At 31.6% G+C, this 9,391-nt stretch overlaps 1 long non-coding RNA gene across 1 annotated transcript; it reads left to right on the forward strand.

Annotated features, from left to right (window-relative positions):
* The first annotated feature begins 2,274 nt into the window (after positions 1-2,274).
* On the forward strand, positions 2,275-7,918 carry LOC123548138 (uncharacterized). The gene is made up of 5 exons (XR_006685824.2): positions 2,275-2,380; positions 3,968-4,067; positions 4,589-4,687; positions 5,084-5,168; positions 5,621-7,918. It is a non-coding gene; the product is annotated as an uncharacterized LOC123548138 (long non-coding RNA).
* Positions 7,919-9,391: the final 1,473 nt, after the last annotated feature.

Genomic DNA, 9,391 nt, shown 5'->3' on the forward strand with positions numbered 1-9,391 from the left:
TTTTTCATATCCCCGGTTTCCACTGTTTTGCGTGTTGACCTTTAATTGTAAATTAAAAATGGGCTTTATCTGAGAAATAAATCACATCTGCAGTGTATGTTTGTCATTGTGGCCTTTCATCAATTCAGCAAACGTTAAATATCCGGCTTTCAATATAAATTTCTTTTGAATGTTGCGAAGTTGATAGACATCAAGTTTATTATATTTCATTCCATTAGGCTAAGAAGCCCATGAGGAAAAACATTGCATGGTAATAATATCATAGTATTCAATGTACAGTTGTTTTACACTGATAATACGAGGGGTGTTCGCGAAGTTCGCATATATTGCTCCTAACTTATTTACTTTTATTCAAATACACCTGAAGCAGCATAATAAAAAAGATCAGTATTATTAAGAAATAATTTATAGCAAAAGAGTGCTTTAATACTATCTATGCACGATTGGCGGTTATATGTCGGGCGTAATAATTTCACGAGGGCGCAAGCATTCCTTTGCTATAAATTATTTCTTAATTAAATTGATCTTTTTGATAGCCTGCACGGATGTACTGATCCCACCATTTCTAATGTATTGCACTTTTACATCTTTTATGTTCGCTTAACGTTAGACATATACTTTTGCGGACATTGCAAAAAAAAAAGCCTATAGCAAAAATAAATATCTTACAATATCAGCATTAGTTTGTAAAATCAAGAACTAGTTAACGGATGTGAATCCACCACGTATGGTACTGAACAGCGTACCAAAACAATCACAAGCGTGTTACATTTTTAAATCAGTATAGTTACATTTCGTTCTTCTCTCCGGCTATCGATTTCAATATAAGGGCACTTGCAGCAACTACGGCATTAGACTGTGCTTACAGTAATGTGCATTTATACTACATGTACCGCATAATAGTACAATTATATATTATGATTTATGTAATGCCGCAAGAAAACTGCCTTCTAGAGTAAGACTGTATTAAATTGCGGCTCTGATATAAACATTAATTTCGCTTTCATTGCATAGCGAAAATGCACTTTCTTTCATTTAAAAAACCTGGCAAACAAACACTGAAGACCTATGATTGGACGGACGTTTGGCCACGGACGTTTTTGCCTGGACGTTTTGGCCTAGAATGTTTTGGCCTAGGATGTTTTGGCCAGGCAAATTTTCCTGATAGGATGTTTTGGCCAGAAATAAATTGTGATTCCATAACATGTAAAATATGGCCTGGAGTTTTTCTAAAGAATGTTATTGTATAATTAAATGTTATTGTATAATTGAACAAATTAAACTGATAATAAACAAACTCAAGTTATTGTTATTTTATGTTACTTGGCGACTTGAATTCCAGAGTGGGAAATTTTAATGATTTTGTTTCAGACGATAGCAATTTTTTTACTCAAAGTGATATTTTACCCGATGATTATATTTCAGATTATTTTATACCAAGAAGTTCGCAAGATAAAACTACTAATGCTAATGGTCTGTTACTAATAGAATTTCTTAATCAATCCGGATTCTGGATAGCAAACGGACATGCTTGTGAAGATGTTGGATCCTTTACTTATGTTGCATCATCTGTTAAAAGCGTAGTAGATTATAAGATTCTTTCACCGGTTGTAGGTGCAGATGGGAATTTCCGTATTAGAAGTAAAATATTTTATATTTTAAAAAGTATGTATACCAATGTTAACTCAAAAGTTAAGTGCGACAATGAATTAAGTGAAAGTTTTGAATGTTAATTAGGGGTTCGTCAAGGGTGTATCATCTTTTTTTATTCTCAATGTACCTTAATGACCTAGAAAATGAATTATTGCTTAATGGCTTTGGGGGTGTTGATATTCGTTATTTTTTTTTCAAACTACTTTTGTTAATGTATGCCGATGATATTGTTATATTTTCGCAATCATCGGAAGAACTTCAAAAAGCTTTGAATATTCTGCATTCGTATTGTTCAAAGTGGAAACTGAAAGTAAATAAAGAAAAGACAAAAGTTATAGTTTTCAGGAAAGGGGGTTTGTTACCACGAAATTTCAGCTTTTATTTTGACAATATGCAGTTAGATGTAGTTAATAAATTTTCATATTTAGGTATTGTTTTCACCTCAAGGAGGGCGGGGGGGGTCTTTCTGCGAACCAAAAAAAAAAACAAAACGCTAGCCAGCCAGGCACAGAAAGCAGTTTTTAAACTAAGAAAATATCTTTACAAATTTGTTAATATTAGTTAGGCATAGTACTAGAGCCGATTTACGCAATCGAATACCGCCGGAAGTAGAACATTTATGTTAACACCGGTTTCGTATTTTCACGTGAAAACGGCCGAAAACTGAGAGGTTATCAGCAAATTATAAGTTTACGGATACCATGAGGATTTTTCATGCATTTAAACGGTAAGTATAATGTTTATGGATTATTCAATACAGTATGAAAGTAAACTGTTACGCTTTAAATGGAAATTATGAAAGAAAAGTCGATAAGAAAATATTGACTTTCTACTTTCACTTTCATTGTCGCTTTTTAAATTGCCCAAAAATGTTCTTTCTATTAATTTGTTTTTTCTTGTTTTTTGTTTGTAGATACTAGGGATGGGAACGAATATCCGAATATTCGAATATTCGAAAATCGGTCGAATATCCGAATATGAAAATCAAATTCGAATATTCGTAAATTATTGTATATTTTTTTTTCAAAATAAGTATCATTGATTTTGGGCAACATGAGCATGCTAATTCTACAGAATAAAACCATGTCATGTTTGTTTATCGCGTATCAAAAGATGTCCAATTAACAAGAAAATAGCAATGCATAATTGGCAGGGGCCATCGTTACGGATTAACAGTTTGCAACAGACCCCAGGCGTCAATGTGTCAGATGCATGTCAAAAGATGTCCAATTAACAAGAAACTTGCAATGCATAATTACCTGGGGTCATCGCTACGGATTAACAGTTTGTATTAGGCGTAAATGTGATATCTTTTTATCTTTTGTTCATTTTTATTGGCACCTGTTTTATGTAACAAGTTGTAGAATTATTTTTTTTCGAAAACAACACCAAACTTGTAGATATTGTCGATCTTTTCACAATATTTTGTATGACGTTTCAGACCATCCGCAGGATCGGTTTTCATCCGCCATCGGCCGTATTCGAATTAAATTTTGAAGTACTTTATAATAAAATCAAGAAATAACATATGATTGATGCATAAGTTCATGTTGAAGGAGGTTTAAGTCTGCCTTACTTGCTTTTAACACGACGATTTTTACACGCCGATTGAAAATTTTCAAAATGGCGGCGGTAATACAACAGCGCGTCACGTGTTTAAATGGGACGACCTGCTATTTTTAGATAAAATTGCGACGGTCTAAATTATAATCGTTTTGATTTTTTGTATCATTTTGAAGCTAAAAACACTGAATTAGTTAAATCTGTTCATGATTATTCTGACATAATCGTGAAATAAAACGCTAGGATCGGCAGGTTTTGCTAGGTAGGAACGGGTTACCCGAAACAAACATTTTTTGGCCTTATTACGTACGATGATCCACGCTTTAAACAAATGAATACGTTGTGTATATGCCAATCACTTAATAAGAATTTAAAGCTTCCATTAAAACAAACCGAATATTCGAATATATTCGAATATGGCAAACCGAATATTCGAATATTGATTTCAGTATTCGTTCCCATCCCTAGTAGATACATAATCCTATGGCAAATTAGTGTGTGAAATGACAGCTTATTTAAAGCATCTGTGATTAACTGGGCCTAAGTTTACCGATTTTTCCTTTTAGAGTGACCTTTGACCTTATAATAGCTTATAGTCTGTTCTATGTATTTTAGCTGTAGTCAGAACAGAATGTAACTGAGGTAAAATGAATTTTCAAAATAAACTGTTGCAAATTGTAGGAAATGAATAATATAATATATTTATTATTATAAGTTATTGAAATATTATATTATAATTACCTCATTTCAGAAAGAAGTACAAGCGAACAGATGACACATTAAAGTGGCTGCAGAAGCTTGAAAAGTTAGATAGAGCAGGGGCAGTCAAAACAGTGGGATACTACTTCTATGTAATTTCTTTTTAAAGGCAATTTATACAGGATGGAAGGGTATCTCATACAATGTTTTACAATTTACATGTAGTTTTATCTCTCTTTATGATGTTGACAGTAAACAAGTCAGTGACATCTAATTAACACTTCAAGTCTTGTAAACTATTGACAGTTGATATATATATTAGACAACATTTGATAAAATGCAATTGCCTATCAATATTAAAAAGAGCAAACAGTTGACAATTAACAGGCAGGTCATTCTTTTAAATGACACCATAAATAAACTTTCATAATTTGTTTTTCTTCAACTTCTGGATTTAGACTGGAAGCCATTCCAAACTATGAACTGGTAAATTATATAAGGAGACATGTAATGATTTATGGATGGGATACATTATACGTTAATGGACAATAATAATTTGAAATAATAATATTTTTTAAGATCAAGGTGTTAAGGCGATTTTATAAAGATGGTGTTATGGTTTTTGCATGATGATTGTTAACTGTTCACAGATTTTATCATTTATATATTTCAGGGTGTCCAACATGTCTAGTCAGGTTGACAGAAGTGAAAGATGGTCTGATGGTACATTGATGTACAAATGATACTCTTTAACAAGTTTAACATGTCATGGGTAATATAATGCCAGTTATTAAAATTACATTCCTCTAAACATTTAACAGATACACATTGTAAATGTCATTAAAGTGATTTTATGAAGTTTCATGAAGGATGGTACAGCCAACCATTTTGAATCAAGAAATTTTGACTTAGGTAAAGATATCTATTCAGACTTCTTAACTCTTAGCCTTTCATATGATACAGAGATAAAAGAACTACTATTGTTTCAAAGCTTTTAAATACACTATAGCATTAACCATTTTGTTTAAATATCTTTTTAATGCAATGTTTTCTTGATATCTGTCACTTGATGTTTTCAATGGATTAAAGTCCTAATTTAATGTAAAATCTGTAAATTTCAGTAATTGAAGTACAAAATTTGTACTAGGAAGCTGTTTCTTTATTTCAGTGTAAAATGTTCTGTGGATTCATATGATGAGAATGCCAGTGTTGACCTGTATGACTTAATTAAACACAGATATTGATACCTTCAGGTAATTTTTTACAATATTCAAAGAGTTACAATGTAATTCAGTTATTGATTTGTATATATCACTTCTAGAGGTTTGTGTAAAGTTTATTTCACATGAGACCAAGGGTCAAGTATGAAAATAAATTATGAAATGTCAAGTATAAGGTGTGTTATTTTCAAAGTATTTAAGATATAGAATAAAATATAGCCTGCCATCATAATATTCCAAAATAAGAAGTGTGTCATACATATATTTTAGGTCAAATAGTAAGGTCAAGTGAGTGACTTAGGGTCACTATTGGCCTCTTCATATATTCTACTAAAATGGGTCTTATGCATAAGATATGTTGAAGTTTTATTAATCCAGTAACACTTTTATTCTACCTTATATTCAGAAATATACATATTTTGAATATTAAAGAGCTGCAGACACCTCGAATACAGAGTTACTACAATATGAATTTCTTTCTTCAGATATATACCTGTGAAATCTTCAGTGTCACCGTTCAGCTATTGTTCAAGATCAGTGTCTGCAGCTTGCACAGTTTAGTATAGAGGAGCCTTCTGAATCAACTTTGTTACATATTTGCTGTTATTGTAGGACACACATGTAGAGAGCAGCAAGTCCTGTCCAGTGGTGCATGTAAATGTGATTCAGAAACTTTGAGAATATGTAAACATTACACTGTTATAATGTTCAAAATACTGTGTCTTGTAGTGTATCAGTACTGTTTTGTCTCAGTTTATAGCACAGTATGTTCACAAATCAAACTTCAGACCATAGTGATCAGTATTATTAAAATCATTAATGTTTTGTTTAGTGACAAAATTTAATTTCATGCAATACCACAGTAAAACGTTTGATATTTTTTGCTTTTAAAGTTGTAAGTTTAAGGTTGGCATAAATTGTTTGTTTTTTTTCTTTTATAAATCTAAAAAGTGATTGGTCATTATAACTGCAATATCATTTTAGTATGACAAAGTTTATATTGAACTAAAACACTAATGTAAATTTTTGAACTAATCAATGCATTTTCTTCAGTCTTAAAACATTTGTTTATCGTATGTGTCATGGCCCATAACTCCTCCATATTACTTGTGTTTTGTCCTTTTTCATTTCACTGAAGAATAGGTAGAGGTATTGCACATCCATTTTTAGCATCCTGATTTTGTAAAGTGTTGTATGTAAGGTTTTATCTCGGAATTATGTCTCATCTAAAGGTGGAGAGAGGTATTAATTATGCCTTCTCGTCTATCTGCATTAAGCCTGTCTGGCTTTAAGAGGACAAGCTGCTGGCCAGATTTTGACGAAACTTCACAGGACTGATCAGTACCAAGCATAGTGTTGTGCATATCGCTTGCATGTTTCGTTTTGATTCACTAAATTGCAGCCAGAGCTAAAAATAGAAAAATCTTGTCGGCTTTCACAGGTTAAAACTACTTAACAGATTTTGATGAAACTTCACAGGAGTGATCAGTACCAAGTATATTTTTGCATATCACCGACACTTTCCATTTTGCTGCACAAAATAGCCGCCACAGCTAAAGGTATACATAGGTGGGAGACATGTTTTGTCATAAAAATACCTAAAGCACTTCCACTTTGTTAATGAAAAATGTAACAAACGTCTTACAATTGCAAACTGTAATAATTTGACATTAAATGCACTAGTTCCATAACTGCATTTGGCTTTTTCATAATTATTGCCCTTTTCTTACCATAGCAATATTTTGTGTAACATGTTACTTCATTAAGCATCATAAGATCAGAAAGTACTATGACTCAGAAATGTTGGCCCTTTTGTACTTGTCATGAGTATGTTTTCAGTATTTTAAATTGTCATTACTTTTTGTTGTGCCAGTTTACGGAAATGAAGACTTAGTTTTCCAAATGTTGTGCCTGTCCTGATTTGTTTGTCTGGACAATATACTATTGATTAGTCTTCACGAAACTTTGCAGGTTAATTTCCTTAAGTTCCCTGTCAACTTTGATAGTGGCATGGTTACTTTAGAAACACTAAAGTGATGTCACCACTGTACTAGTCAAACGTTTTGTATTTCAGATTTTATATCACATTACAGGCTACAGGTCTTCAGCAGCCTCCATAAAACTTTCATAAAAGTTTCCAAAAATGTTGTATTTTGATCTGAACTGGCATTATTCAAACAGTAAGAAGTAGTACTATAAGGCAACATTTGACTTCTTTTCCAGTAATTTTTGATTTTCTCTGTTACTATGAAGTTGCCTTTTCTTAGAAATTGGTTGGCTTATTTTTGTAGCTATGTTCTTTATCTCATGAAAATTTCCATTTTTTGTATAATTCATATTTTTTACTGTCAACAAAGTGCAATACCATATACTTATCACTTTCATTAACATACCTGTACTATTTTCATAAAACATTATATAAATCATTATATTTCATATAAACAGAATTAAATAAATATTTAAGAACATCAGTGTTTTCTTTGATTGCTACATGAAACAGACCATAGGTCAATTTAGGGTCAATTCTGACACTTTATATGCAAATTGATAAGGGAGATAACTAGTACTGTCTTAAGTAACCAATATTTAGTTACACAGTTACCTTTTCTTTACACAGGTAGGACTATTTGTTGTTGATCATCTTTTGAACATTATTCCATTACTGATGACAGAACATTGAAAATAAAAGTTGTTGTATCATGCAATGACATCATATATGACAATATTTACTTTTTTATTCCATTTTTTAAATATTCTTTAAATTAGGTACAATGCCTATATTAGTGTTTCCCATTCTCTAGACTGATCTGATAAACTGATTTCGCCAATTTTGAACTATGGGAGAGAAACTTGGGGATTCTGTCAGGCTAATCAAATAGAGCGAGTTCATTTACAATTTTGTAAGTCTCTTTTGGGGATTAAAACTACTAACAGAACGACTTCATTTACGGGGAACTTGGAAGGTTAAAATTTCATTCATAACGTTTATTTAAAATAATAAAATACTGGCTAAAAATTGTAAACGCACCTTAAAGAAAATATATTTCAATTATATATAAGTTAATGTTAAGAAACCTTGATTTTCATCCAGATAAAACAAACTGGGTTTCACTAGTTAGAAATACTCTTTCAATTATGGGATTTTATGAAGTGTGGCTCGCACAAAATGTTGGTTATGTAACCATTTCTTATCAATTTGCAAACAAAGAATAAAAGGCATGCATTTACAAGAGGAGTGGACTAATAGGATTGCAGAATCAAGCAGAGCATTATTTTATAGATCTTTTTCCAGTTTTAATGATCAAATATACCTTAATCAAGTAAATGTTACGAAATATAGGATTGCACTTACCAAATTAACAGTTTCATCCCATAGGCTTAAAGTAGAAACTTGAAGGTGAGTATGTCTTATCTGTAACAAACTTGAAGATAAATACCATTTTTGTTAGAATGTGTTTTGTATAAGGATTTAAGAAAGAAACATGTTAGGCCATATTTTTATAAAAGACCGAACATGCACAAAGCAGTCGAATTATTAACATCTGAAAACATAAAAGTCACAAGAAATCTAGCTACTTTCATATATAGTGCATTTGAAAACAGAAAGTCTCATGTGTAATTATTTAATCTACAGTAGATCTAATTATAAATAGATCTACATAGACAGGATTGTTTGTATTTTTCTTTCTGATGCACTTATACCTTCTGGAACTAAAATACATAGTCTCCTGTCTGTCACAACTTTGCAATTATTAAGAAAACTTTATTATTACATACACATTTTTAATTCCCGTTTACTTACAATGTATTTCTATAGTCTACGTCAATATTTTTCCAATTGACTTTCAAAGTTCAAACTGGTGTGTGACGTCATTTGTGACGACACTCTCATGTATGACGACGCCTGCAAAAATTTCCCTAGTGACGATATTTTCAGTTTCACTAATTAATATCATATTTGTATCATCTTTTTGCTAGTCTTAAGCGCAGCTTGTATGAATAAACTTCTTCTTTTTTCTTCATGTTAATTTATTTTCATGTGTGCGAAAATACTTGCCATTTATAACAAATATAACACTGTTAATGATTTTAAAAAAGCACATATCTGTTAAAGAAAACTCTTCACAAAATCAAAGCTTTCAGAAACCTGATGGGGCGGAGCAAATGTTTTGCTATGGTTATGCAGGTGAAACGATATTTTTAAATGTTATGTTGTGAATTTTGTGTAAACTAGGGATGGCAACGAATAGCAACTT

The sequence above is a fragment of the Mercenaria mercenaria genome, chromosome 9 (genome assembly GCF_021730395.1).
Source record: "Mercenaria mercenaria strain notata chromosome 9, MADL_Memer_1, whole genome shotgun sequence".
NCBI lineage: Eukaryota > Metazoa > Mollusca > Bivalvia > Venerida > Veneridae > Mercenaria > Mercenaria mercenaria.